The 27150-nt window shown below is 57.3% G+C and overlaps 21 non-coding genes across 21 annotated transcripts; 8 read left to right on the top strand and 13 right to left on the bottom strand.

The window, feature by feature from the left end:
• Positions 1-3435: 3435 nt before the first annotated feature.
• TRNAS-GCU lies at positions 3436-3517 on the bottom strand. Its single transcript has one exon. It is a non-coding gene; the product is annotated as a tRNA-Ser (tRNA).
• Positions 3518-3613: 96 nt separating this feature from the next.
• Positions 3614-3684, top strand: TRNAG-CCC. Its single transcript has one exon. It is a non-coding gene; the product is annotated as a tRNA-Gly (tRNA).
• Positions 3685-5241: 1557 nt separating this feature from the next.
• On the bottom strand, positions 5242-5322 carry TRNAS-GCU. The gene has a single exon. It is a non-coding gene; the product is annotated as a tRNA-Ser (tRNA).
• A 1720-nt stretch (positions 5323-7042) lies between these two features.
• Positions 7043-7124, bottom strand: TRNAS-GCU. Its single transcript has one exon. It is a non-coding gene; the product is annotated as a tRNA-Ser (tRNA).
• Positions 7125-7222: 98 nt separating this feature from the next.
• TRNAG-CCC lies at positions 7223-7293 on the top strand. Its single transcript has one exon. It is a non-coding gene; the product is annotated as a tRNA-Gly (tRNA).
• Positions 7294-8847: 1554 nt separating this feature from the next.
• Positions 8848-8929, bottom strand: TRNAS-GCU. Its single transcript has one exon. It is a non-coding gene; the product is annotated as a tRNA-Ser (tRNA).
• Positions 8930-9025: 96 nt separating this feature from the next.
• On the top strand, positions 9026-9096 carry TRNAG-CCC. Its single transcript has one exon. It is a non-coding gene; the product is annotated as a tRNA-Gly (tRNA).
• Positions 9097-10649: 1553 nt separating this feature from the next.
• On the bottom strand, positions 10650-10729 carry TRNAS-GCU. Its single transcript has one exon. It is a non-coding gene; the product is annotated as a tRNA-Ser (tRNA).
• A 1715-nt stretch (positions 10730-12444) lies between these two features.
• On the bottom strand, positions 12445-12525 carry TRNAS-GCU. The gene has a single exon. It is a non-coding gene; the product is annotated as a tRNA-Ser (tRNA).
• Positions 12526-12619: 94 nt separating this feature from the next.
• Positions 12620-12690, top strand: TRNAG-CCC. The gene has a single exon. It is a non-coding gene; the product is annotated as a tRNA-Gly (tRNA).
• A 1546-nt stretch (positions 12691-14236) lies between these two features.
• On the bottom strand, positions 14237-14318 carry TRNAS-GCU. The gene has a single exon. It is a non-coding gene; the product is annotated as a tRNA-Ser (tRNA).
• Positions 14319-14412: 94 nt separating this feature from the next.
• Positions 14413-14483, top strand: TRNAG-CCC. Its single transcript has one exon. It is a non-coding gene; the product is annotated as a tRNA-Gly (tRNA).
• A 1539-nt stretch (positions 14484-16022) lies between these two features.
• Positions 16023-16103, bottom strand: TRNAS-GCU. Its single transcript has one exon. It is a non-coding gene; the product is annotated as a tRNA-Ser (tRNA).
• Positions 16104-17816: 1713 nt separating this feature from the next.
• Positions 17817-17897, bottom strand: TRNAS-GCU. Its single transcript has one exon. It is a non-coding gene; the product is annotated as a tRNA-Ser (tRNA).
• A 1699-nt stretch (positions 17898-19596) lies between these two features.
• TRNAS-GCU lies at positions 19597-19677 on the bottom strand. Its single transcript has one exon. It is a non-coding gene; the product is annotated as a tRNA-Ser (tRNA).
• A 97-nt stretch (positions 19678-19774) lies between these two features.
• TRNAG-CCC lies at positions 19775-19845 on the top strand. Its single transcript has one exon. It is a non-coding gene; the product is annotated as a tRNA-Gly (tRNA).
• A 3356-nt stretch (positions 19846-23201) lies between these two features.
• TRNAS-GCU lies at positions 23202-23281 on the bottom strand. The gene has a single exon. It is a non-coding gene; the product is annotated as a tRNA-Ser (tRNA).
• A 98-nt stretch (positions 23282-23379) lies between these two features.
• TRNAG-CCC lies at positions 23380-23450 on the top strand. The gene has a single exon. It is a non-coding gene; the product is annotated as a tRNA-Gly (tRNA).
• A 1542-nt stretch (positions 23451-24992) lies between these two features.
• Positions 24993-25072, bottom strand: TRNAS-GCU. Its single transcript has one exon. It is a non-coding gene; the product is annotated as a tRNA-Ser (tRNA).
• Positions 25073-26803: 1731 nt separating this feature from the next.
• TRNAS-GCU lies at positions 26804-26885 on the bottom strand. The gene has a single exon. It is a non-coding gene; the product is annotated as a tRNA-Ser (tRNA).
• A 98-nt stretch (positions 26886-26983) lies between these two features.
• TRNAG-CCC lies at positions 26984-27054 on the top strand. The gene has a single exon. It is a non-coding gene; the product is annotated as a tRNA-Gly (tRNA).
• The last annotated feature ends 96 nt before the right edge of the window (positions 27055-27150 follow it).

Genomic DNA, 27150 nt, shown 5'->3' with positions numbered 1-27150 from the left:
GGCGCGTGCCGGGAGGAGCTCCGGGTCCTCGAAGACCCTCGGGCCCGGGGCGCCGGTGTTCGATCCCGCATCCGCCTCCTTCGGGAGATGGATCGCGGCTCCCGCTTCTTCTACGCCCTGAGAAACGGAGGGGGCCAAGAAGCACGTCACCTGCCTCCTGGCGGAGGACGGCTCCTCACGGATCCGGCGGAGATGTGCGAGAGGGCCCGGACCTTCTACGCACGCCTTTTCTCCCCGGACCCGACCGATCCTGCCGCTTGCAAAGTGCTCTGGGACGGACTCCCGATGGTCAGCGCGGGCGACCGGGACCGGCTAGAGCTGCCTCTCACTCTGGCCGAGTTCTCGGAAGCCCTCCGTCGCATGCCCACCAATAAATCCCCGGGCATGGACGGGCTGACCGTGGAGTTCTACCGCGTGTTCTGGGACGTCCTCGGCCCAGACCTAGTCACCGTCTGGGCCGAGTCCTTGCGGAGCGGGGTCCTCCCTCTCTCGTGCAGGCGAGCCGTGCTCGCCTTATTGCCGAAGAGGGGGGACCTCCGCGATTTACGGAATTGGCGTCCCATCTCGCTCCTCAGTACGGACTATAAAATTGTTGCGAAGGCCATTTCGATTCGGCTAGGGTCCGTGCTGGAGGACGTGATCCACCCAGACCAGACCTACACCGTCCCGGGCCGTACCATCTTCGATAACCTGTATCTGGTCCGGGATCTCTTGGAGCTTGGGTGCAGGGATGGTCTGTCGCTCGCCTCCTGTCCCTGGATCAGGAGAAGGCGTTCGACAGGGTGGACCACGGGTATCTCCTGGGCACTCTGCAGGCGTTAGGCTTCGGACCCCAGTTTGTGGGCTTTCTCCAGGTGCTGTATGCTTCCGCAGAGTGTCTGGTCAGGCTCAACTGGACCCTGACCGAGCTGGTCAGCTTCGGGCGGGGAGTGCGGCAGGGTGCCCCTCTCGGCCAGCTGTACGCCCTGGCGATCGAGCCCTTCCTCTGTCTCCTCCGCAGGAGGTTGACGGGTTGGTGCTTCGGGAGCCGGAGCTGCGGTTGGTCCTGTCGGCGCGCCGACGATGTGCTCCTCGTGGTCCAGGACCCGGGCGACTTGGCGCGGTGGAGGCCTGCCAAGCCGTGTACTCGGCGGCCTCCTCCGCCCGGGTCAACTGGGTCAAGAGCTCTGGCCTGGTGGTCGGGACGGGTGGCAGGCGAGCTCCCTCCCACCCGCGCTTCAGGCCATCCGGTGGAGCGCGGGTCCGCTGCTCTATCTCGGCGTACCTTTCTGCCACGCATCCCTCTCCGCCGGAGAACTGGCAAGGTTTGCTGGGCAGGGTGGCGGAGCGGCCCGAAATGGACAGGACTCCTCCGGTGCCTTTCCTCCGAGGAGGGCACTGGTGCTCAATCAACTGGTCCTGTCCATGCTCTGGTACCGCTCAACACCCTGGTCCCGGCCCCGGTGTTCCTGACCGACCTCCGGAGGGTGGTGCTGGAGTTCTTTGGCCAGGACTGCACTGGGTCCCTGCAGGGGTACTCCACCTGCCCCTGGAGGAGGGAGGGCAGGGCCTGAAGTGCCTCCGCACTCAGGTCCACGTCTTCCGCCTCCAGGCACTGCAGAGGCTCCTTTCTGGTGCGGGTAGTCCGGCATGGAGAGCCCTGGCGCACGCCTTCCCGCGCCCGAGGGCTCCGATACGACCGGCAGCTCCTTTATCTCGACCCGAGGGGCCTTCCGCGAGACCTCTCTGGGCTGCCGGTCTTCTACCAGGACCTCCTCCGAACCTGGAAGCTGTTCTCTGCACCAGGTCCGTGGCGGCCACCGAGGGGCAGACCTCCTCGGAGCCCCTGCTACACAACCTCAGCTCCGTGTGCAGGTGGCGGAGTCCCGCGTGCGCCAGAGGTTGGTCCTGGCAGAAGCCACCAGGGTCGGAGACCTCCTGGACTACGACCGGGAGACTGGCTGGATCCCCTGACGCCGCCGGCGGATGGGGCTCTCCAGACCTTGTACTCCCGGCGCATTACAGGAGGTGAAGGCCGCTTGCCGCCGCTGCTCGGGCTTACCTCGACCGGGTCCTGCGTGAGGGCACGCCCGCCCACCCCACCCCGAGCCCTCCGGACCTCTTCATCGGGCCCCTGCCCCGTGGACCCGACCGCCCCCGCCTTTCTCCGCCAGCCGGCTGCACGATCTGCAGCCGGTCCGCTTCCAAACCGCGCCAAGGAAACAACTCTACGCGCCGTGCTCCATACCGCTCACTTCTCACCTCGTGTCCCGCCCCGACACCAAGTGGCGGGACCTCTTGCCACCTGTGGAGGGTGAGGAGCCCGTGGGCCAGCCTGTACTCCACCCTGGTCCCGAGGCCCGGGATATCAGCTGGCGGCTCCTTCACGGGGCCGTGAGCACGGGCGTGTACTTGGCGCGGTTCACCCCTGTCCCGGACACCTGCCCCTTCTGCGGCGTGAGGGAGACCCTGGCGCATGTTTACCTGGAGTGCGCCAGGTTGCAGCCCCTATACCGGCTCCTCACTAATACCCTCTTGCGTTTCTGGTTGCACTTTTCCCCCCACCTCCTTATCCATGCACTCCCTATCCGTGGCCCCACAAAGTCGCGGGACCTCCTGGTCAACCTCCTCCTCGCCCTGGCTAAAAAGGCCATCCACGCGACCAGGGAGAGGAGGTTGGCCGACGGAGACTCCTGCGACTGTGGGGCTTGTTTCCGGTCCCTTGTCCGCTCACGTCTCCGGGCGGAGTTCCTCTGGGCGGCGTCCGCTGGCTCCCTTGACGCCTTCGAGGAGCAGTGGGCGCTGTCCGGGGTTCTCTGCTCGGTGTCCCCATCAGGCTCCCTCCTTCTGACCCTTTGACCTCACTCCTGCCCCTGTTCTTTTATTAGTTGTCCCCCGCACTTAGTGGGTTTCCGTGGCCCTGTGGATCCTCCCCTTAGGCTGGGGGGGGATCCGTTAGCATGGGGCGGGCTTCCGCCCACCCCCTCTCCCGGATAACCCAATAGTACATATACCCATTGCAAAGGTGAGGAAAGAGGCACAGAAAAGTGCTGCAAAAGGTAAATGCTCAGAGAAGCAAACGGTTTCCTTTGCCTAGGGCAGACCTCTTTTCCCGACTCGCCTGGCTTCAAGACATTGCAGTCATCATTCCGGCCTCTAGCCGGAACTCTTCATACACACCGGGGGCGTACAGCAGCGGGCAAGGATCGGGGAGGTCTCAGTTTTTCAAGGAAACGTTCCGGGACACCGTTAAGATCCAGATCGAAAGCATAGCGCGTCAGGCTACGCTGAACTGGTCTGGAACTTGTGTCCTCAGACCAGTGAGCCCCTTCTCTTTTGGCACAAGGATCCGCTTTCCTGGCGGGTGGGCTTCTCTTGTTCGTTCTAGGAGTCGCTACGGCAACGGGCAGAAGTTGCCGGGAGGAAGGACCCGTAGCCAAAATGGCAAGGGAAGGGCGACGAAGGTGGGATTCGAACCCACGCGTGCAGAGCACAATGGATTAGCAGTCCATCGCCTTAACCTCTCGGCCACCTCGTCAGCTGAAAGGTCGCCGGGACACCGGCTCTCCTTTGATCGGCCGACGCAGGCCGCCCGACGCAGGATGAGACGCCTTAGGAAGAGCAGGCTGCCAGCGCGCCAGTGGTGTAGAGGCATCATGCAGGATTCCCATTCCTGCGAGCCGGGTTCGAGTCCCGGCTGGCGCAAACCTGCTGGGCCCGTGGCGCGTAAGGTCCTTCTCTTGCGTTGGTGCCTGGGAGCGGGAGGAAAGGCCCAGAGCAATAACTCAGTCATCTGACCCCCACCCCCCTCAAAAAGAAGAGAAGGCTCAAGACCAAGGTTCCCTTCTGAGTGGCAGCGAGGAGGAGGGGTCCTACAGCTTTGCCATTGCAGCCAAGCAAGCAGGACGTCCAGGTACCTGCTGTCCTTTGGCAGCCAAAGACAGGCACCCAAGCCAGCTGGAGAAGAAGTGTCAGTGAAAGCCTGTGCGCTTGCCAGTAGCGCTGAGGCCTGTTGTGAGATTCCTCTTCTTGCGAGCCTGACGGGAGACCCGGCTGGCCCGAGAGGCACTGTGGCGTTGTCCCGCTTGGGTCACCTCTTGCCCAGGCCCTTCCACAGAACAGTACAAGGAGCTGGCTTTCCCTTCTCTTCCTAGGTGAAAGAGCTTTGCCTTACCAGGCTTCTCACCTAGCTTCACTTCCCAGAGACTTCAAGCCTTCCTTGCTTGAAGGGCTCAGCTTGCGAGCGCTCTGGCGCCTTGTGGCTGTCTAGTGATGGATGCCAAAGATGGCTTCTCTCCTCCAAAGTTCCAGCACCTTCTTTCAAGGGGCAGGATGACCTTCTGCTCTTCTTCCCTTCCTCTGCGCTTCCCAGCCCCTGCTGATTTCTATGGAAACGAGGCTTCCTGGCTTTGCCTCCCCCCCTTACTCCATTTCTTTGGAGACAGGGAGCTAGCTGCCTTCCCTCCTGTTTGGGGGGAAAGCCTGCTTCTCCCTTGCTTTGCTCCCAGGCTGTAAAGCAGAAGATCAGGGAGTCTTCCTAATTCCTCAGCTAGTGGTAAGACCTCCATTTCACCAGGATATTCATCACCAGTGTGCGAGAGGCTTCCAGAAAAGACCTTGCTCAATACCCTTTCAGACTACAGTACTATCTGATACAATCAGTTGAGTCAGTTCTTCATGACTTGAAGTTCAGACCCCCGTCTTTCTAGACCAGTCAGCCTTGGCAATGCAAAGTAAAACCCAGACCAAGCTTCTCTCCTGCTGGGTGGAGACGCCATGCTCTCGTCTCCTCTTCTGCTTGTTAGCTTGAGAGCTTTCTCTACCTCCTACGTCAATGACCCTTGATTCTCTCTGCCTGGCGAGCGGGCTGCTCAGAGAAGCAAACGGTTTCCTTTGCCTAGGGCAGACCTCTGTTCACGACTCGCCTGGCTTCAAGACATTGTAGTCATCATTCCGGCCTCTAGCCGAACTCTTCATACACACCGGGCGTACAGCAGCGGGCAAGGATCGGGGAGGTCTCAGTTTTTCAAGGAAACGTTCCGGGACACCGTTAAGATCCAGATCGAAAGCATAGCGCGTCAGGCTACGCTGAACTGGTCTGGAACTTGTGTCCTCAGACCAGTGAGCCCCTTCTCTTTTGGCACAAGGATCCGCTTTCCTGGCGGGTGGGCTTCTCTTGTTCGTTCTAGGAGTCGCTGGGCGGCAACGGGCAGAAGTTGCCGGGAGGAAGGACCCGTAGCCAAAATGGCAAGGGAAGGGCGACGACGAAGGTGGGATTCGAACCCACGCTGCAGAGCACAATGGATTAGCAGTCCATCGCCTTAACCTCTCGGCCACCTCGTCAGCTGAAAGGTCGCCGGGACACCGGCTCTCCTTTGATCGGCCGACGAGGCCGCCCGACGCAGGATGAGACGCCTTAGGAAGAGCAGGCTGCCAGCGCGCCAGTGGTGTAGAGGCATCATGCAGGATTCCCATTCCTGCGAGCCGGGTTCGAGCCCGGCTGGCGCAAACCTGCTGGGCCCGTGGCCGCGTAAGGTCCTTCTCTTGCGTTGGTGCCTGGGAGCGGGAGGAAAGGCCCAGAGCAATAACTCAGTCATCTGACCCCCACCCCCCTCAAAAAGAAGAGAAGGCTCAAGACCAAGGTTCCCTTCTGAGTGGCAGCGAGGAGGAGGGGTCCTACAGCTTTGCCATTGCAGCCAAGCAAGCAGGACGTCCAGGTACCTGCTGTCCTTTGGCAGCCAAAGACAGGCACCCAAGCCAGCTGGAGAAGAAGTGTCAGTGAAAGCCTGTGCGCTTGCCAGTAGCGCTGAGGCCTGTTGTGAGATTCCTCTTCTTGCGAGCCTGACGGAGACCCGGCTGGCCCGAGAGGCACTGTGGCGTTGTCCCGCTTGGGTCACCTCTTGCCCAGGCCCTTCCACAGAACAGTACAAGGAGCTGGCTTTCCCTTCTCTTCCTAGGTGAAAGAGCTTTGCCTTACCAGGCTTCTCACCTAGCTTCACTTCCCAGAGACTTCAAGCCTTCCTTGCTTGAAGGGCTCAGCTTATAGCGCTCTGGCGCCTTGTGGCTGTCTAGTGATGGATGCCAAAGATGGCTTCTCTCCTCCAAAGTTCCAGCACCTTCTTTCAAGGGGCAGGATGACCTTCTGCTCTTCTTCCCTTCCTCTGCGCGTCCCAGCCCCCTGCTGATTTCTATGGAAACGAGGCTTCCCTGGCTTTGCCTCCCCTTACTCCATTTCTTTGGAGACAGGGAGCTAGCTGCCTTCCCTCCTGTTTGGGGGAAAGCCTGCTTCTCCCTTGCTTTGCTCCCAGGCTGTAAAGCAGAAGATCAGGGAGTCTTCCTAATTCCTCAGCTAGTGGTAAGACCTCCATTTCACCAGGATATTCATCACCAGTGTGCGAGAGGCTTCCAGAAAAGACCTTGCTCAATACCCTTTCAGACTACAGTACTATCTGATACAATCAGTTGAGTCAGTTCTTCATGACTTGAAGTTCAGACCCCCGTCTTTCTAGACCAGTCAGCCTTGGCAATGCAAAGTAAAACCCAGACCAAGCTTCTCTCTCCTGCTGGGTGGAGACGCCATGCTCTCGTCTCCTCTTCTGCTTGTTAGCTTGAGAGCTTTCTCTACCTCCTACGTCAATGACCCTTGATTCTCTCTGCCTGGCGAGCGGGCTGCTCAGAGAAGCAAACGGTTTCCTTTGCCTAGGGCAGACCTCTTTTCCCGACTCGCCTGGCTTCAAGACATTGCAGTCATCATTCCGGCCTCTAGCCGGAACTCTTCATACACACCGGGGGCGTACAGCAGCGGGCAAGGATCGGGGAGGTCTCAGTTTTTCAAGGAAACGTTCCGGGACACCGTTAAGATCCAGATCGAAAGCATAGCGCGTCAGGCTACGCTGAACTGGTCTGGAACTTGTGTCCTCAGACCAGTGAGCCCCTTCTCTTTGGCACAAGGATCCGCTTTCCTGGCGGGTGGGCTTCTCTTGTTCGCTCTAGGAGTCGCTGGGCGGCAACGGGCAGAAGTTGCCGGGAGGAAGGACCCGTAGCCAAAATGGCAAGGGAAGGGCGACGAAGGTGGGATTCGAACCCACGCGTGCAGAGCACAATGGATTAGCAGTCCATCGCCTTAACCTCTCGGCCACCTCGTCAGCTGAAAGGCCGCCCCGGGACACCGGCTCTCCTTTGATCGGCCGACGCAGGCCGCCCGACGCAGGATGAGACGCCTTAGGAAGAGCAGGCTGCCAGCGCGCCAGTGGTGTAGAGGCATCATGCAGGATTCCCATTCCTGCGAGCCGGGTTCGAGTCCCGGCTGGCGCAAACCTGCTGGGCCCGTGGCCGCGTAAGGTCCTTCTCTTGCGTTGGTGCCTGGGAGCGGGAGGAAAGGCCCAGAGCAATAACTCAGTCATCTGACCCCCACCCCCCTCAAAAAGAAGAGAAGGCTCAAGACCAAGGTTCCTTCTGAGTGGCAGCGAGGAGGAGGGGTCCTACAGCTTTGCCATTGCAGCCAAGCAAGCAGGACGTCCAGGTACCTGCTGTCCTTTGGCAGCCAAAGACAGGCACCCAAGCCAGCTGGAGAAGAAGTGTCAGTGAAAGCCTGTGCGCTTGCCAGTAGCGCTGAGGCCTGTTGTGAGATTCCTCTTCTTGCGAGCCTGACGGAGACCCGGCTGGCCCGAGAGGCACTGTGGCGTTGTCCCGCTTGGGTCACCTCTTGCCCAGGCCCTTCCACAGAACAGTACAAGGAGCTGGCTTTCCCTTCTCTTCCTAGGTGAAAGAGCTTTGCCTTACCAGGCTTCTCACCTAGCTTCACTTCCCAGAGACTTCAAGCCTTCCTTGCTTGAAGGGCTCAGCTTATAGCGCCTGGCGCCTTGTGGCTGTCTAGTGATGGATGCCAAAGATGGCTTCTCTCCTCCAAAGTTCCAGCACCTTCTTTCAAGGGGCAGGATGACCTTCTGCTCTTCTTCCCTTCCTCTGCGCTTCCCAGCCCCTGCTGATTTCTATGGAAACGAGGCTTCCTGGCTTTGCCTCCCCTTACTCCATTTCTTTGGAGACAGGGAGCTAGCTGCCTTCCCTCCTGTTTGGGGGGAAAGCCTGCTTCTCCCTTGCTTTGCTCCCAGGCTGTAAAGCAGAAGATCAGGGAGTCTTCCTAATTCCTCAGCTAGTGGTAAGACCTCCATTTCACCAGGATATTCATCACCAGTGTGCGAGAGGCTTCCAGAAAAGACCTTGCTCAATACCCTTTCAGACTACAGTACTATCTGATACAATCAGTTGAGTCAGTTCTTCATGACTTGAAGTTCAGACCCCCGTCTTTCTAGACCAGTCAGCCTTGGCAATGCAAAGTAAAACCCAGACCAAGCTTCTCTCTCCTGCTGGGTGGAGACGCCATGCTCTCGTCTCCTCTTCTGCTTGTTAGCTTGAGAGCTTTCTCTACCTCCTACGTCAATGACCCTTGATTCTCTCTGCCTGGCGAGCGGGCTGCTCAGAGAAGCAAACGGTTTCCTTTGCCTAGGGCAGACCTCTTTTCCCGACTCGCCTGGCTTCAAGACATTGCAGTCATCATTCCGGCCTCTAGCCGGAACTCTTCATACACACCGGGCGTACAGCAGCGGGCAAGGATCGGGAGGTCTCAGTTTTTCAAGGAAACGCCCGGGACACCGTTAAGATCCAGATCGAAAGCATAGCGCGTCAGGCTACGCTGAACTGGTCTGGAACTTGTGTCCTCAGACCAGTGAGCCCCTTCTCTTTTGGCACAAGGATCCGCTTTCCTGGCGGGTGGGCTTCTCTTGTTCGTTCTAGGAGTCGCTTGGGCGGCAACGGGCAGAAGTTGCCGGGAGGAAGGACCCCGTAGCCAAAATGGCAAGGGAAGGGCGACGACGAAGGTGGGATTCGAACCCACGCGTGCAGAGCACAATGGATTAGCAGTCCATCGCCTTAACCTCTCGGCCACCTCGTCAGCTGAAAGGCCGCCCCGGGACACCGTTTCCTTTGATCGGCCGACGCAGGCCGCCCGACGCAGGATGAGACGCCTTAGGAAGAGCAGGCTGCCAGCGCGCCAGTGGTGTAGAGGCATCATGCAGGATTCCCATTCCTGCGAGCCGGGTTCGAGTCCCGGCTGGCGCAAACCTGCTGGGCCCGTGGCCGCGTAAGGTCCTTCTCTTGCGTTGGTGCCTGGGAGCGGGAGGAAAGGCCCAGAGCAATAACTCAGTCATCTGACCCCCACCCCCCTCAAAAAGAAGAGAAGGCTCAAGACCAAGGTTCCCTTCTGAGTGGCAGCGAGGAGGAGGGGTCCTACAGCTTTGCCATTGCAGCCAAGCAAGCAGGACGTCCAGGTACCTGCTGTCCTTTGGCAGCCAAAGACAGGCACCCAAGCCAGCTGGAGAAGAAGTGTCAGTGAAAGCCTGTGCGCTGCCAGTAGCGCTGAGGCCTGTTGTGAGATTCCTCTTCTTGCGAGCCTGACGGGAGACCCGGCTGGCCCGAGAGGCACTGTGGCGTTGTCCCGCTTGGGTCACCTCTTGCCCAGGCCCTTCCACAGAACAGTACAAGGAGCTGGCTTTCCCTTCTCTTCCTAGGTGAAAGAGCTTTGCCTTACCAGGCTTCTCACCTAGCTTCACTTCCCAGAGACTTCAAGCCTTCCTTGCTTGAAGGGCTCAGCTTATGAGCGCTCTGGCGCCTTGTGGCTGTCTAGTGATGGATGCCAAAGATGGCTTCTCTCCTCCAAAGTTCCAGCACCTTCTTTCAAGGGGCAGGATGACCTTCTGCTCTTCTTCCCTTCCTCTGCGCTTCCCAGCCCCCTGCTGATTTCTATGGAAACGAGGCTTCCCTGGCTTTGCCTCCCCCCCTTACTCCATTTCTTTGGAGACAGGGAGCTAGCTGCCTTCCCTCCTGTTTGGGGGGAAAGCCTGCTTCTCCCTTGCTTTGCTCCCAGGCTGTAAAGCAGAAGATCAGGGAGTCTTCCTAATTCCTCAGCTAGTGGTAAGACCTCCATTTCACCAGGATATTCATCACCAGTGTGCGAGAGGCTTCCAGAAAAGACCTTGCTCAATACCCTTTCAGACTACAGTACTATCTGATACAATCAGTTGAGTCAGTTCTTCATGACTTGAAGTTCAGACCCCCGTCTTTCTAGACCAGTCAGCCTTGGCAATGCAAAGTAAAACCCAGACCAAGCTTCTCTCTCCTGCTGGGTGGAGACGCCATGCTCGTCTCCTCTTCTGCTTGTTAGCTTGAGAGCTTTCTCTACCTCCTACGTCAATGACCCTTGATTCTCTCTGCCTGGCGAGCGGGCTGCTCAGAGAAGCAAACGGTTTCCTTTGCCTAGGGCAGACCTCTTTTCCCGACTCGCCTGGCTTCAAGACATTGCAGTCATCATTCCGGCCTCTAGCCGGAACTCTTCATACACACCGGGCGACAGCAGCGGGCAAGGATCGGGAGGTCTCAGTTTTTCAAGGAAACGCCCGACACCGTTAAGATCCAGATCGAAGCATAGCGCGTCAGGTTACGCTGAACTGGTCTGGAACTTGTGTCCTCAGACCAGTGAGCCCTTCTCTTTTGGCACAAGGATCCGCTTTCCTGGCGGGTGGGCTTCTCTTGTTCGCTCTAGGAGTCGCTGGGCGGCAACGGGCAGAAGTTGCCGGGAGGAAGGACCCGTAGCCAAAATGGCAAGGGAAGGGCGACGACGAAGGTGGGATTCGAACCCACGCGCAGAGCACAATGGATTAGCAGTCCATCGCCTTAACCTCTCGGCCACCTCGTCAGCTGAAAGGTCGCCCGGGACACCGCTCTCCTTTGATCGGCCGACGAGGCCGCCCGACGCAGGATGAGACGCCTTAGGAAGAGCAGGCTGCCAGCGCGCCAGTGGTGTAGAGGCATCATGCAGGATTCCCATTCCTGCGAGCCGGGTTCGAGGCCCGGCTGGCGCAAACCTGCTGGGCCCGTGGCCGCGTAAGGTCCTTCTCTTGCGTTGGTGCCTGGGAGCGGGAGGAAAGGCCCAGAGCAATAACTCAGTCATCTGACCCCCACCCCCCTCAAAAAGAAGAGAAGGCTCAAGACCAAGGTTCCTTCTGAGTGGCAGCGAGGAGGAGGGGTCCTACAGCTTTGCCATTGCAGCCAAGCAAGCAGGACGTCCAGGTACCTGCTGTCCTTTGGCAGCCAAAGACAGGCACCCAAGCCAGCTGGAGAAGAAGTGTCAGTGAAAGCCTGTGCGCTTGCCAGTAGCGCTGAGGCCTGTTGTGAGATTCCTCTTCTTGCGAGCCTGACGGAGACCCGGCTGGCCCGAGAGGCACTGTGGCGTTGTCCCGCTTGGGTCACCTCTTGCCCAGGCCCTTCCACAGAACAGTACAAGGAGCTGGCTTTCCTTCTCTTCCTAGGTGAAAGAGCTTTGCCTTACCAGGCTTCTCACCTAGCTTCACTTCCCAGAGACTTCAAGCCTTCCTTGCTTGAAGGGCTCAGCTTGCGAGCGCTCTGGCGCCTTGTGGCTGTCTAGTGATGGATGCCAAAGATGGCTTCTCTCCTCCAAAGTTCCAGCACCTTCTTTCAAGGGGCAGGATGACCTTCTGCTCTTCTTCCCTTCCTCTGCGCTTCCCAGCCCCTGCTGATTTCTATGGAAACGAGGCTTCCTGGCTTTGCCTCCCCTTACTCCATTTCTTTGGAGACAGGGAGCTAGCTGCCTTCCCTCCTGTTTGGGGAAAGCCTGCTTCTCCCTTGCTTTGCTCCCAGGCTGTAAAGCAGAAGATCAGGGAGTCTTCCTAATTCCTCAGCTAGTGGTAAGACCTCCATTTCACCAGGATATTCATCACCAGTGTGCGAGAGGCTTCCAGAAAAGACCTTGCTCAATACCCTTTCAGACTACAGTACTATCTGATACAATCAGTTGAGTCAGTTCTTCATGACTTGAAGTTCAGACCCCCGTCTTTCTAGACCAGTCAGCCTTGGCAATGCAAAGTAAAACCCAGACCAAGCTTCTCTCTCCTGCTGGGTGGAGACGCCATGCCTCGCCTCCTCTTCTGCTTGTTAGCTTGAGAGCTTTCTCTACCTCCTACGTCAATGACCCTTGATTCTCTCTGCCTGGCGAGCGGGCTGCTCAGAGAAGCAAACGGTTTCTTTGCCTAGGGCAGACCTCTCTTTCCCGACTCGCCTGGCTTCAAGACATTGCAGTCATCATTCCGGCCTCTAGCCGAACTCTTCATACACACCGGGGCGTACAGCAGCGGCAAGGATCGGGAGGTCTCAGTTTTTCAAGGAAACGCCCGGGACACCGTTAAGATCCAGATCGAAAGCATAGCGCGTCAGGTTACGCTGAACTGGTCTGGAACTTGTGTCCTCAGACCAGTGAGCCCCTTCTCTTTGGCACAAGGATCCGCTTTCCTGGCGGGTGGGCTTCTCTTGTTCGCTCTAGGAGTCGCTTGGGCGGCAACGGGCAGAAGTTGCCGGGAGGAAGGACCCGTAGCCAAAATGGCAAGGGAAGGGCGACGACGAAGGTGGGATTCGAACCCACGCTGCAGAGCACAATGGATTAGCAGTCCATCGCCTTAACCTCTCGGCCACCTCGTCAGCTGAAAGGTCGCCTCGACACCGTTTCCTTTGATCGGCCGACGCAGGCCGCCCGACGCAGGATGAGACGCCTTAGGAAGAGCAGGCTGCCAGCGCGCCAGTGGTGTAGAGGCATCATGCAGGATTCCCATTCCTGCGAGCCGGGTTCGAGCCCCGGCTGGCGCAAACCTGCTGGGCCCGTGGCCGCGAAGGTCCTTCTCTTGCGTTGGTGCCTGGGAGCGGGAGGAAAGGCCCAGAGCAATAACTCAGTCATCTGACCCCACCCCTCAAAAAGAAGAGAAGGCTCAAGACCAAGGTTCCTTCTGAGTGGCAGCGAGGAGGAGGGGTCCTACAGCTTTGCCATTGCAGCCAAGCAAGCAGGACGTCCAGGTACCTGCTGTCCTTTGGCAGCCAAAGACAGGCACCCAAGCCAGCTGGAGAAGAAGTGTCAGTGAAAGCCTGTGCGCTTGCCAGTAGCGCTGAGGCCTGTTGTGAGATTCCTCTTCTTGCGAGCCTGACGGGAGACCCGGCTGGCCCGAGAGGCACTGTGGCGTTGTCCCGCTTGGGTCACCTCTTGCCCAGGCCCTTCCACAGAACAGTACAAGGAGCTGGCTTTCCCTTCTCTTCCTAGGTGAAAGAGCTTTGCCTTACCAGGCTTCTCACCTAGCTTCACTTCCCAGAGACTTCAAGCCTTCCTTGCTTGAAGGGCTCAGCTTGCGAGCGCTCTGGCGCCTTGTGGCTGTCTAGTGATGGATGCCAAAGATGGCTTCTCTCCTCCAAAGTTCCAGCACCTTCTTTCAAGGGGCAGGATGACCTTCTGCTCTTCTTCCCTTCCTCTGCGCTTCCCAGCCCCCTGCTGATTTCTATGGAAACGAGGCTTCCCTGGCTTTGCCTCCCCCCCTTACTCCATTTCTTTGGAGACAGGGAGCTAGCTGCCTTCCCTCCTGTTTGGGGGGAAAGCCTGCTTCTCCCTTGCTTTGCTCCCAGGCTGTAAAGCAGAAGATCAGGGAGTCTTCCTAATTCCTCAGCTAGTGGTAAGACCTCCATTTCACCAGGATATTCATCACCAGTGTGCGAGAGGCTTCCAGAAAAGACCTTGCTCAATACCCTTTCAGACTACAGTACTATCTGATACAATCAGTTGAGTCAGTTCTTCATGACTTGAAGTTCAGACCCCCGTCTTTCTAGACCAGTCAGCCTTGGCAATGCAAAGTAAAACCCAGACCAAGCTTCTCTCCTGCTGGGTGGAGACGCCATGCTCGTCTCCTCTTCTGCTTGTTAGCTTGAGAGCTTTCTCTACCTCCTACGTCAATGACCCTTGATTCTCTCTGCCTGGCGAGCGGGCTGCTCAGAGAAGCAAACGGTTTCCTTTGCCTAGGGCAGACCTCTTTTCCCGACTCGCCTGGCTTCAAGACATTGTAGTCATCATTCCGGCCTCTAGCCGAACTCTTCATACACACCGGGGCGACAGCAGCGGGCAAGGATCGGGAGGTCTCAGTTTTTCAAGGAAACGTTCCGGGACACCGTTAAGATCCAGATCGAAAGCATAGCGCCAGGTTACGCTGAACTGGTCTGGAACTTGTGTCCTCAGACCAGTGAGCCCTTCTCTTTTGGCACAAGGATCCGCTTTCCTGGCGGGTGGGCTTCTTGTTCGTTCTAGGAGTCGCTGGGCGGCAACGGGCAGAAGTTGCCGAGGAAGGACCCCGTAGCCAAAATGGCAAGGGAAGGGCGACGACGAAGGTGGGATTCGAACCCACGCGTGCAGAGCACAATGGATTAGCAGTCCATCGCCTTAACCTCTCGGCCACCTCGTCAGCTGAAAGGTCGCCCGGGACACCGTTTCCTTTGATCGGCCGACGAGGCCGCCTGACGCAGGATGAGACGCCTTAGGAAGAGCAGGCTGCCAGCGCGCCAGTGGTGTAGAGGCATCATGCAGGATTCCCATTCCTGCGAGCCGGGTTCGAGTCCCGGCTGGCGCAAACCTGCTGGGCCGTGGCCGCGTAAGGTCCTTCTCTTGCGTTGGTGCCTGGGAGCGGGAGGAAAGGCCCAGAGCAATAACTCAGTCATCTGACCCCACCCTCAAAAAGAAGAGAAGGCTCAAGACCAAGGTTCCTTCTGAGTGGCAGCGAGGAGGAGGGGTCCTACAGCTTTGCCATTGCAGCCAAGCAAGCAGGACGTCCAGGTACCTGCTGTCCTTTGGCAGCCAAAGACAGGCACCCAAGCCAGCTGGAGAAGAAGTGTCAGTGAAAGCCTGTGCGCTTGCCAGTAGCGCTGAGGCCTGTTGTGAGATTCCTCTTCTTGCGAGCCTGACGGAGACCCGGCTGGCCCGAGAGGCACTGTGGCGTTGTCCCGCTTGGGTCACCTCTTGCCCAGGCCCTTCCACAGAACAGTACAAGGAGCTGGCTTTCCTTCTCTTCCTAGGTGAAAGAGCTTTGCCTTACCAGGCTTCTCACCTAGCTTCACTTCCCAGAGACTTCAAGCCTTCCTTGCTTGAAGGGCTCAGCTTATGAGCGCCTGGCGCCTTGTGGCTGTCTAGTGATGGATGCCAAAGATGGCTTCTCTCCTCCAAAGTTCCAGCACCTTCTTTCAAGGGGCAGGATGACCTTCTGCTCTTCTTCCCTTCCTCTGCGCTTCCCAGCCCCTGCTGATTTCTATGGAAACGAGGCTTCCTGGCTTTGCCTCCCCTTACTCCATTTCTTTGGAGACAGGGAGCTAGCTGCCTTCCCTCCTGTTTGGGGAAAGCCTGCTTCTCCCTTGCTTTGCTCCCAGGCTGTAAAGCAGAAGATCAGGGAGTCTTCCTAATTCCTCAGCTAGTGGTAAGACCTCCATTTCACCAGGATATTCATCACCAGTGTGCGAGAGGCTTCCAGAAAAGACCTTGCTCAATACCCTTTCAGACTACAGTACTATCTGATACAATCAGTTGAGTCAGTTCTTCATGACTTGAAGTTCAGACCCCCGTCTTTCTAGACCAGTCAGCCTTGGCAATGCAAAGTAAAACCCAGACCAAGCTTCTCTCTCCTGCTGGGTGGAGACGCCATGCTCGCCTCCTCTTCTGCTTGTTAGCTTGAGAGCTTTCTCTACCTCCTACGTCAATGACCCTTGATTCTCTCTGCCTGGCGAGCGGGCTGCTCAGAGAAGCAAACGGTTCTTTGCCTAGGGCAGACCTCTTTTCCCGACTCGCCTGGCTTCAAGACATTGCAGTCATCATTCCGGCCTCTAGCCGAACTCTTCATACACACCGGGCGACAGCAGCGGGCAAGGATCGGGAGGTCTCAGTTTTTCAAGGAAACGCCCGGGACACCGTTAAGATCCAGATCGAAAGCATAGCGCGTCAGGTTACGCTGAACTGGTCTGGAACTTGTGTCCTCAGACCAGTGAGCCCCTTCTCTTTGGCACAAGGATCCGCTTTCCTGGCGGGTGGGCTTCTCTTGTTCGTTCTAGGAGTCGCTTGGCGGCAACGGGCAGAAGTTGCCGGGAGGAAGGACCCCGTAGCCAAAATGGCAAGGGAAGGGCGACGACGAAGGTGGGATTCGAACCCACGCTGCAGAGCACAATGGATTAGCAGTCCATCGCCTTAACCTCTCGGCCACCTCGTCAGCTGAAAGGCCGCCCCGTGACACCGGCTCTCCTTTTATCGGCAGACGAAGGCCTCCCGACGCATGATGAGACGCAGTAGGAAGAGCAGGCTGCCAGCGCGCCAGTGGTGTAGAGGCATCATGCAGGATTCCAATTCCTGCGAGCCGGGTTCGAGCCCGGCTGGCGCAAACCTGCTGGGCCCGTGGCCGCGTAAGGTCCTTCTCTTGCGTTGGTGCCTGGGAGCGGGAGGAAAGGCCCAGAGCCATAACTCAGTCATCTGACCCCACCCCTCAAAAAGAAGAGAAGGCTCAAGACCAAGGTTCCTTCTGAGTGGCAGCGAGGAGGAGGGGTCCTACAGCTTTGCCATTGCAGCCAAGCAAGCAGGACGTCCAGGTACCTGCTGTCCTTTGGCAGCCAAAGACAGGCACCCAAGCCAGCTGGAGAAGAAGTGTCAGTGAAAGCCTGTGCGCTTGCCAGTAGCGCTGAGGCCTGTTGTGAGATTCCTCTTCTTGCGAGCCTGACGGAGACCCGGCTGGCCCGAGAGGCACTGTGGCGTTGTCCCGCTTGGGTCACCTCTTGCCCAGGCCCTTCCACAGAACAGTACAAGGAGCTGGCTTTCCTTCTCTTCCTAGGTGAAAGAGCTTTGCCTTACCAGGCTTCTCACCTAGCTTCACTTCCCAGAGACTTCAAGCCTTCCTTGCTTGAAGGGCTCAGCTTGAGCGCCTGGCGCCTTGTGGCTGTCTAGTGATGGATGCCAAAGATGGCTTCTCTCCTCCAAAGTTCCAGCACCTTCTTTCAAGGGGCAGGATGACCTTCTGCTCTTCTTCCCTTCCTCTGCGCTTCCCAGCCCCCTGCTGATTTCTATGGAAACGAGGCTTCCTGGCTTTGCCTCCCCCTTACTCCATTTCTTTGGAGACAGGGAGCTAGCTGCCTTCCCTCCTGTTTGGGGGAAAGCCTGCTTCTCCTTGCTTTGCTCCCAGGCTGTAAAGCAGAAGATCAGGGAGTCTTCCTAATTCCTCAGCTAGTGGTAAGACCTCCATTTCACCAGGATATTCATCACCAGTGTGCGAGAGGCTTCCAGAAAAGACCTTGCTCAATACCCTTTCAGACTACAGTACTATCTGATACAATCAGTTGAGTCAGTTCTTCATGACTTGAAGTTCAGACCCCCGTCTTTCTAGACCAGTCAGCCTTGGCAATGCAAAGTAAAACCCAGACCAAGCTTCTCTCTCCTGCTGGGTGGAGACGCCATGCTCTCGCCTCCTCTTCTGCTTGTTAGCTTGAGAGCTTTCTCTACCTCCTACGTCAATGACCCTTGATTCTCTCTGCCTGGCGAGCGGGCTGCTCAGAGAAGCAAACGGTTTCCTTTGCCTAGGGCAGACCTCTTTCCGACTCGCCTGGCTTCAAGACATTGCAGTCATCATTCCGCCTCTAGCCGAACTCTTCATACACACCGGGGCGTACAGCAGCGGGCAAGGATCGGGAGGTCTCAGTTTTTCAAGGAAACGCCCGGGACACCGTTAAGATCCAGATCGAAAGCATAGCGCGTCAGGTTACGCTGAACTGGTCTGGAAATTGTGTCCTCAGACCAGTGAGCCCCTTCTCTTTTGGCACTATGATCCGCTTTCCTGTCGGGTGGGCTTCTCTTGTTCGTTCTAGTAGTAGCTTGGGCTGCAACGGGCAGAAGTTGCCGGGAGGTAGGACCCGTAGCCAAAATGGCAAGGGAAGGGCGACGACGAAGGTGGGATTCGAACCCACGCTGCAGAGCACAATGGATTAGCAGTCCATCGCCTTAACCTCTCGGCCACCTCGTCAGCTGAAAGGTCGCCCGGGACACCGGTTTCCTTTGATCGGCCGACGAGGCCGCCCGACGCAGGATGAGACGCCTTAGGAAGAGCAGGCTGCCAGCGCCAGTGGTGTAGAGGCATCATGCAGGATTCCCATTCCTGCGAGCCGGGTTCGAGCCCGGCTGGCGCAAACCTGCTGGGCCCGTGGCCAGAAGGTCCTTCTCTTGCGTTGGTGCCTGGGAGCGGGAGGAAAGGCCCAGAGCAATAACTCAGTCATCTGACCCCACCCCTCAAAAAGAAGAGAAGGCTCAAGACCAAGGTTCCTTCTGAGTGGCAGCGAGGAGGAGGGGTCCTACAGCTTTGCCATTGCAGCCAAGCAAGCAGGACGTCCAGGTACCTGCTGTCCTTTGGCAGCCAAAGACAGGCACCCAAGCCAGCTGGAGAAGAAGTGTCAGTGAAAGCCTGTGCGCTGCCAGTAGCGCTGAGGCCTGTTGTGAGATTCCTCTTCTTGCGAGCCTGACGGAGACCCGGCTGGCCCGAGAGGCACTGTGGCGTTGTCCCGCTTGGGTCACCTCTGCCCAGGCCCTTCCACAGAACAGTACAAGGAGCTGGCTTTCCTTCTCTTCCTAGGTGAAAGAGCTTTGCCTTACCAGGCTTCTCACCTAGCTTCACTTCCCAGAGACTTCAAGCCTTCCTTGCTTGAAGGGCTCAGCTTATAGCGCCTGGCGCCTTGTGGCTGTCTAGTGATGGATGCCAAAGATGGCTTCTCTCCTCCAAAGTTCCAGCACCTTCTTTCAAGGGGCAGGATGACCTTCTGCTCTTCTTCCCTTCCTCTGCGCTTCCCAGCCCCTGCTGATTTCTATGGAAACGAGGCTTCCTGGCTTTGCCTCCCCTTACTCCATTTCTTTGGAGACAGGGAGCTAGCTGCCTTCCCTCCTGTTTGGGGGAAAGCCTGCTTCTCCCTTGCTTTGCTCCCAGGCTGTAAAGCAGAAGATCAGGGAGTCTTCCTAATTCCTCAGCTAGTGGTAAGACCTCCATTTCACCAGGATATTCATCACCAGTGTGCGAGAGGCTTCCAGAAAAGACCTTGCTCAATACCCTTTCAGACTACAGTACTATCTGATACAATCAGTTGAGTCAGTTCTTCATGACTTGAAGTTCAGACCCCCGTCTTTCTAGACCAGTCAGCCTTGGCAATGCAAAGTAAAACCCAGACCAAGCTTCTCTCCTGCTGGGTGGAGACGCCATGCCTCGCCTCCTCTTCTGCTTGTTAGCTTGAGAGCTTTCTCTACCTCCTACGTCAATGACCCTTGATTCTCTCTGCCTGGCGAGCGGGCTGCTCAGAGAAGCAAACGGTTTCTTTGCCTAGGGCAGACCTCTTTCCCGACTCGCCTGGCTTCAAGACATTGTAGTCATCATTCCGGCCTCTAGCCGAACTCTTCATACACACCGGGGCGTACAGCAGCGGGCAAGGATCGGGAGGTCTCAGTTTTTCAAGGAAACGCCCGGGACACCGTTAAGATCCAGATCGAAAGCATAGCGCGTCAGGTTACGCTGAACTGGTCTGGAACTTGTGTCCTCAGACCAGTGAGCCCTTCTCTTTTGGCACAAGGATCCGCTTTCCTGGCGGGTGGGCTTCTTGTTCGTTCTAGGAGTCGCTTGGGCGGCAACGGGCAGAAGTTGCCGGGAGGAAGGACCCGTAGCCAAAATGGCAAGGGAAGGGCGACGACGAAGGTGGGATTCGAACCCACGCGTGCAGAGCACAATGGATTAGCAGTCCATCGCCTTAACCTCTCGCCACCTCGTCAGCTGAAAGGCCGCCCGGGACACCGGCTCTCCTTTGATCGGCCGACGCAGGCCGCCCGACGCAGGATGAGACGCCTTAGGAAGAGCAGGCTGCCAGCGCGCCAGTGGTGTAGAGGCATCATGCAGGATTCCCATTCCTGCGAGCCGGGTTCGAGTCCCGGCTGGCGCAAACCTGCTGGGCCCGTGGCCGCGTAAGGTCCTTCTCTTGCGTTGGTGCCTGGGAGCGGGAGGAAAGGCCCAGAGCAATAACTCAGTCATCTGACCCCCACCCCCCTCCAAAAGAAGAGAAGGCTCAAGACCAAGGTTCCCTTCTGAGTGGCAGCGAGGAGGAGGGGTCCTACAGCTTTGCCATTGCAGCCAAGCAAGCAGGACGTCCAGGTACCTGCTGTCCTTTGGCAGCCAAAGACAGGCACCCAAGCCAGCTGGAGAAGAAGTGTCAGTGAAAGCCTGTGCGCGTGCCAGTAGCGCTGAGGCCTGTTGTGAGATTCCTCTTCTTGCGAGCCTGACGGAGACCCGGCTGGCCCGAGAGGCACTGTGGCGTTGTCCCGCTTGGGTCACCTCTTGCCCAGGCCCTTCCACAGAACAGTACAAGGAGCTGGCTTTCCCTTCTCTTCCTAGGTGAAAGAGCTTTGCCTTACCAGGCTTCTCACCTAGCTTCACTTCCCAGAGACTTCAAGCCTTCCTTGCTTGAAGGGCTCAGCTTGCGAGCGCTCTGGCGCCTTGTGGCTGTCTAGTGATGGATGCCAAAGATGGCTTCTCTCCTCCAAAGTTCCAGCACCTTCTTTCAAGGGGCAGGATGACCTTCTGCTCTTCTTCCCTTCCTCTGCGCGTCCCAGCCCCTGCTGATTTCTATGGAAACGAGGCTTCCTGGCTTTGCCTCCCCCTTACTCCATTTCTTTGGAGACAGGGAGCTAGCTGCCTTCCCTCCTGTTTGGGGGAAAGCCTGCTTCTCCCTTGCTTTGCTCCCAGGCTGTAAAGCAGAAGATCAGGGAGTCTTCCTAATTCCTCAGCTAGTGGTAAGACCTCCATTTCACCAGGATATTCATCACCAGTGTGCGAGAGGCTTCCAGAAAAGACCTTGCTCAATACCCTTTCAGACTACAGTACTATCTGATACAATCAGTTGAGTCAGTTCTTCATGACTTGAAGTTCAGACCCCCGTCTTTCTAGACCAGTCAGCCTTGGCAATGCAAAGTAAAACCCAGACCAAGCTTCTCTCTCTGCTGGGTGGAGACGCCATGCTCTCGTCTCCTCTTCTGCTTGTTAGCTTGAGAGCTTTCTACCTCCTACGTCAATGACCCTTGATTCTCTCTGCCTGGCGAGCGGGCTGCTCAGAGAAGCAAACGGTTTCTTTGCCTAGGGCAGACCTCTTTTCCCGACTCGCCTGGCTTCAAGACATTGCAGTCATCATTCCGGCCTCTAGCCGAACTCTTCATACACACCGGGGCGTACAGCAGCGGGCAAGGATCGGGGAGGTCTCAGTTTTTCAAGGAAACGTTCCGGGACACCGTTAAGATCCAGATCGAAAGCATAGCGCGTCAGGTTACGCTGAACTGGTCTGGAACTTGTGTCCTCAGACCAGTGAGCCCTTCTCTTTGGCACAAGGATCCGCTTTCCTGGCGGGTGGGCTTCTTGTTCGCTCTAGGAGTCGCTTGGGCGGCAACGGGCAGAAGTTGCCGAGGAAGGACCCCGTAGCCAAAATGGCAAGGGAAGGGCGACGACGAAGGTGGGATTCGAACCCACGCGCAGAGCACAATGGATTAGCAGTCCATCGCCTTAACCTCTCGCCACCTCGTCAGCTGAAAGGCCGCCCGGGACACCGCTCTCCTTTGATCGGCCGACGCAGGCCGCCCGACGCAGGATGAGACGCCTTAGGAAGAGCAGGCTGCCAGCGCGCCAGTGGTGTAGAGGCATCATGCAGGATTCCCATTCCTGCGAGCCGGGTTCGAGCCCGGCTGGCGCAAACCTGCTGGGCCCGTGGCCGCAGAAGGTCCTTCTCTTGCGTTGGTGCCTGGGAGCGGGAGGAAAGGCCCAGAGCAATAACTCAGTCATCTGACCCCACCCCCTCAAAAGAAGAGAAGGCTCAAGACCAAGGTTCCTTCTGAGTGGCAGCGAGGAGGAGGGGTCCTACAGCTTTGCCATTGCAGCCAAGCAAGCAGGACGTCCAGGTACCTGCTGTCCTTTGGCAGCCAAAGACAGGCACCCAAGCCAGCTGGAGAAGAAGTGTCAGTGAAAGCCTGTGCGCTTGCCAGTAGCGCTGAGGCCTGTTGTGAGATTCCTCTTCTTGCGAGCCTGACGGGAGACCCGGCTGGCCCGAGAGGCACTGTGGCGTTGTCCCGCTTGGGTCACCTCTTGCCCAGGCCCTTCCACAGAACAGTACAAGGAGCTGGCTTTCCCTTCTCTTCCTAGGTGAAAGAGCTTTGCCTTACCAGGCTTCTCACCTAGCTTCACTTCCCAGAGACTTCAAGCCTTCCTTGCTTGAAGGGCTCAGCTTGCGAGCGCTCTGGCGCCTTGTGGCTGTCTAGTGATGGATGCCAAAGATGGCTTCTCTCCTCCAAAGTTCCAGCACCTTCTTTCAAGGGGCAGGATGACCTTCTGCTCTTCTTCCCTTCCTCTGCGCTTCCCAGCCCCCTGCTGATTTCTATGGAAACGAGGCTTCCCTGGCTTTGCCTCCCCCCCTTACTCCATTTCTTTGGAGACAGGGAGCTAGCTGCCTTCCCTCCTGTTTGGGGGGAAAGCCTGCTTCTCCCTTGCTTTGCTCCCAGGCTGTAAAGCAGAAGATCAGGGAGTCTTCCTAATTCCTCAGCTAGTGGTAAGACCTCCATTTCACCAGGATATTCATCACCAGTGTGCGAGAGGCTTCCAGAAAAGACCTTGCTCAATACCCTTTCAGACTACAGTACTATCTGATACAATCAGTTGAGTCAGTTCTTCATGACTTGAAGTTCAGACCCCCGTCTTTCTAGACCAGTCAGCCTTGGCAATGCAAAGTAAAACCCAGACCAAGCTTCTCTCTCCTGCTGGGTGGAGACGCCATGCTCTCGCCTCCTCTTCTGCTTGTTAGCTTGAGAGCTTTCTCTACCTCCTACGTCAATGACCCTTGATTCTCTCTGCCTGGCGAGCGGGCTGCTCAGAGAAGCAAACGGTTTCCTTTGCCTAGGGCAGACCTCTTTTCCGACTCGCCTGGCTTCAAGACATTGCAGTCATCATTCCGGCCTCTAGCCGGAACTCTTCATACACACCGGGGGCGTACAGCAGCGGGCAAGGATCGGGGAGGTCTCAGTTTTTCAAGGAAACGTTCCGGGACACCGTTAAGATCCAGATCGAAAGCATAGCGCGTCAGGCTACGCTGAACTGGTCTGGAACTTGTGTCCTCAGACCAGTGAGCCCCTTCTCTTTTGGCACAAGGATCCGCTTTCCTGGCGGGTGGGCTTCTCTTGTTCGTTCTAGGAGTCGCTTGGGCGGCAACGGGCAGAAGTTGCCGGGAGGAAGGACCCCGTAGCCAAAATGGCAAGGGAAGGGCGACGACGAAGGTGGGATTCGAACCCACGCGCAGAGCACAATGGATTAGCAGTCCATCGCCTTAACCTCTCGGCCCCCTCGTCAGCTGAAAGGCCGCCCCGGGACACCGGCTCTCCTTTGATCGGCCGACGCAGGCCGCCCGACGCAGGATGAGACGCCTTAGGAAGAGCAGGCTGCCAGCGCGCCAGTGGTGTAGAGGCATCATGCAGGATTCCCATTCCTGCGAGCCGGGTTCGAGTCCCGGCTGGCGCAAACCTGCTGGGCCCGTGGCGCGTAAGGTCCTTCTCTTGCGTTGGTGCCTGGGAGCGGGAGGAAAGGCCCAGAGCAATAACTCAGTCATCTGACCCCACCCCTCAAAAAGAAGAGAAGGCTCAAGACCAAGGTTCCTTCTGAGTGGCAGCGAGGAGGAGGGGTCCTACAGCTTTGCCATTGCAGCCAAGCAAGCAGGACGTCCAGGTACCTGCTGTCCTTTGGCAGCCAAAGACAGGCACCCAAGCCAGCTGGAGAAGAAGTGTCAGTGAAAGCCTGTGCACTTGCCAGTAGCGCTGAGGCCTGTTGTGAGATTCCTCTTCTTGCGAGCCTGACGGAGACCCGGCTGGCCCGAGAGGCACTGTGGCGTTGTCCCGCTTGGGTCACCTCTTGCCCAGGCCCTTCCACAGAACAGTACAAGGAGCTGGCTTTCCTTCTCTTCCTAGGTGAAAGAGCTTTGCCTTACCAGGCTTCTCACCTAGCTTCACTTCCCAGAGACTTCAAGCCTTCCTTGCTTGAAGGGCTCAGCTTATGAGCGCCTGGCGCCTTGTGGCTGTCTAGTGATGGATGCCAAAGATGGCTTCTCTCCTCCAAAGTTCCAGCACCTTCTTTCAAGGGGCAGGATGACCTTCTGCTCTTCTTCCCTTCCTCTGCGCTTCCCAGCCCCTGCTGATTTCTATGGAAACGAGGCTTCCTGGCTTTGCCTCCCCTTACTCCATTTCTTTGGAGACAGGGAGCTAGCTGCCTTCCCTCCTGTTTGGGGGGAAAGCCTGCTTCTCCCTTGCTTTGCTCCCAGGCTGTAAAGCAGAAGATCAGGGAGTCTTCCTAATTCCTCAGCTAGTGGTAAGACCTCCATTTCACCAGGATATTCATCACCAGTGTGCGAGAGGCTTCCAGAAAAGACCTTGCTCAATACCCTTTCAGACTACAGTACTATCTGATACAATCAGTTGAGTCAGTTCTTCATGACTTGAAGTTCAGACCCCCGTCTTTCTAGACCAGTCAGCCTTGGCAATGCAAAGTAAAACCCAGACCAAGCTTCTCTCTCCTGCTGGGTGGAGACGCCATGCTCTCGTCTCCTCTTCTGCTTGTTAGCTTGAGAGCTTTCTCTACCTCCTACGTCAATGACCCTTGATTCTCTCTGCCTGGCGAGCGGGCTGCTCAGAGAAGCAAACGGTTTCTTTGCCTAGGGCAGACCTCTTTTCCGACTCGCCTGGCTTCAAGACATTGCAGTCATCATTCCGGCCTCTAGCCGAACTCTTCATACACACCGGGCGTACAGCAGCGGCAAGGATCGGGAGGTCTCAGTTTTTCAAGGAAACGCCCGGGACACCGTTAAGATCCAGATCGAAAGCATAGCGCGTCAGGTTACGCTGAACTGGTCTGGAACTTGTGTCCTCAGACCAGTGAGCCCCTTCTCTTTGGCACAAGGATCCGCTTTCCTGGCGGGTGGGCTTCTTGTTCGTTCTAGGAGTCGCTGGGCGGCAACGGGCAGAAGTTGCCGGGAGGAAGGACCCCGTAGCCAAAATGGCAAGGGAAGGGCGACGACGAAGGTGGGATTCGAACCCACGCGCAGAGCACAATGGATTAGCAGTCCATCGCCTTAACCTCTCGGCCACCTCGTCAGCTGAAAGGCCGCCCGACACCGCTCTCCTTTGATCGGCCGACGCAGGCCGCCCGACGCAGGATGAGACGCCTTAGGAAGAGCAGGCTGCCAGCGCGCCAGTGGTGTAGAGGCATCATGCAGGATTCCCATTCCTGCGAGCCGGGTTCGAGCCCGGCTGGCGCAAACCTGCTGGGCCCGTGGCCGCGTAAGGTCCTTCTCTTGCGTTGGTGCCTGGGAGCGGGAGGAAAGGCCCAGAGCAATAACTCAGTCATCTGACCCCCACCCCCCTCAAAAAGAAGAGAAGGCTCAAGACCAAGGTTCCCTTCTGAGTGGCAGCGAGGAGGAGGGGTCCTACAGCTTTGCCATTGCAGCCAAGCAAGCAGGACGTCCAGGTACCTGCTGTCCTTTGGCAGCCAAAGACAGGCACCCAAGCCAGCTGGAGAAGAAGTGTCAGTGAAAGCCTGTGCGCTTGCCAGTAGCGCTGAGGCCTGTTGTGAGATTCCTCTTCTTGCGAGCCTGACGGGAGACCCGGCTGGCCCGAGAGGCACTGTGGCGTTGTCCCGCTTGGGTCACCTCTTGCCCAGGCCCTTCCACAGAACAGTACAAGGAGCTGGCTTTCCCTTCTCTTCCTAGGTGAAAGAGCTTTGCCTTACCAGGCTTCTCACCTAGCTTCACTTCCCAGAGACTTCAAGCCTTCCTTGCTTGAAGGGCTCAGCTTGCGAGCGCTCTGGCGCCTTGTGGCTGTCTAGTGATGGATGCCAAAGATGGCTTCTCTCCTCCAAAGTTCCAGCACCTTCTTTCAAGGGGCAGGATGACCTTCTGCTCTTCTTCCCTTCCTCTGCGCTTCCCAGCCCCCTGCTGATTTCTATGGAAACGAGGCTTCCCTGGCTTTGCCTCCCCCCCTTACTCCATTTCTTTGGAGACAGGGAGCTAGCTGCCTTCCCTCCTGTTTGGGGGGAAAGCCTGCTTCTCCCTTGCTTTGCTCCCAGGCTGTAAAGCAGAAGATCAGGGAGTCTTCCTAATTCCTCAGCTAGTGGTAAGACCTCCATTTCACCAGGATATTCATCACCAGTGTGCGAGAGGCTTCCAGAAAAGACCTTGCTCAATACCCTTTCAGACTACAGTACTATCTGATACAATCAGTTGAGTCAGTTCTTCATGACTTGAAGTTCAGACCCCCGTCTTTCTAGACCAGTCAGCCTTGGCAATGCAAAGTAAAACCCAGACCAAGCTTCTCTCTCCTGCTGGGTGGAGACGCCATGCTCTCGTCTCCTCTTCTGCTTGTTAGCTTGAGAGCTTTCTCTACCTCCTACGTCAATGACCCTTGATTCTCTCTGCCTGGCGAGCGGGCTGCTCAGAGAAGCAAACGGTTTCCTTTGCCTAGGGCAGACCTCTTTTCCCGACTCGCCTGGCTTCAAGACATTGCAGTCATCATTCCGGCCTCTAGCCGGAACTCTTCATACACACCGGGGGCGTACAGCAGCGGGCAAGGATCGGGGAGGTCTCAGTTTTTCAAGGAAACGTTCCGGGACACCGTTAAGATCCAGATCGAAAGCATAGCGCGTCAGGCTACGCTGAACTGGTCTGGAACTTGTGTCCTCAGACCAGTGAGCCCCTTCTCTTTTGGCACAAGGATCCGCTTTCCTGGCGGGTGGGCTTCTCTTGTTCGTTCTAGGAGTCGCTTGGGCGGCAACGGGCAGAAGTTGCCGGGAGGAAGGACCCCGTAGCCAAAATGGCAAGGGAAGGGCGACGACGAAGGTGGGATTCGAACCCACGCGTGCAGAGCACAATGGATTAGCAGTCCATCGCCTTAACCTCTCGGCCACCTCGTCAGCTGAAAGGCCGCCCCGGGACACCGGCTCTCCTTTGATCGGCCGACGCAGGCCGCCCGACGCAGGATGAGACGCCTTAGGAAGAGCAGGCTGCCAGCGCGCCAGTGGTGTAGAGGCATCATGCAGGATTCCCATTCCTGCGAGCCGGGTTCGAGTCCCGGCTGGCGCAAACCTGCTGGGCCCGTGGCCGCGAAAGGTCCTTCTCTTGCGTTGGTGCCTGGGAGCGGGAGGAAAGGCCCAGAGCAATAACTCAGTCATCTGACCC

The sequence above is a fragment of the Mauremys reevesii genome, linkage group 1 (genome assembly GCF_016161935.1).
Source record: "Mauremys reevesii isolate NIE-2019 linkage group 1, ASM1616193v1, whole genome shotgun sequence".
NCBI lineage: Eukaryota > Metazoa > Chordata > Testudines > Geoemydidae > Mauremys > Mauremys reevesii.
This window is presented reverse-complemented; position numbering and strand designations above follow the sequence as displayed.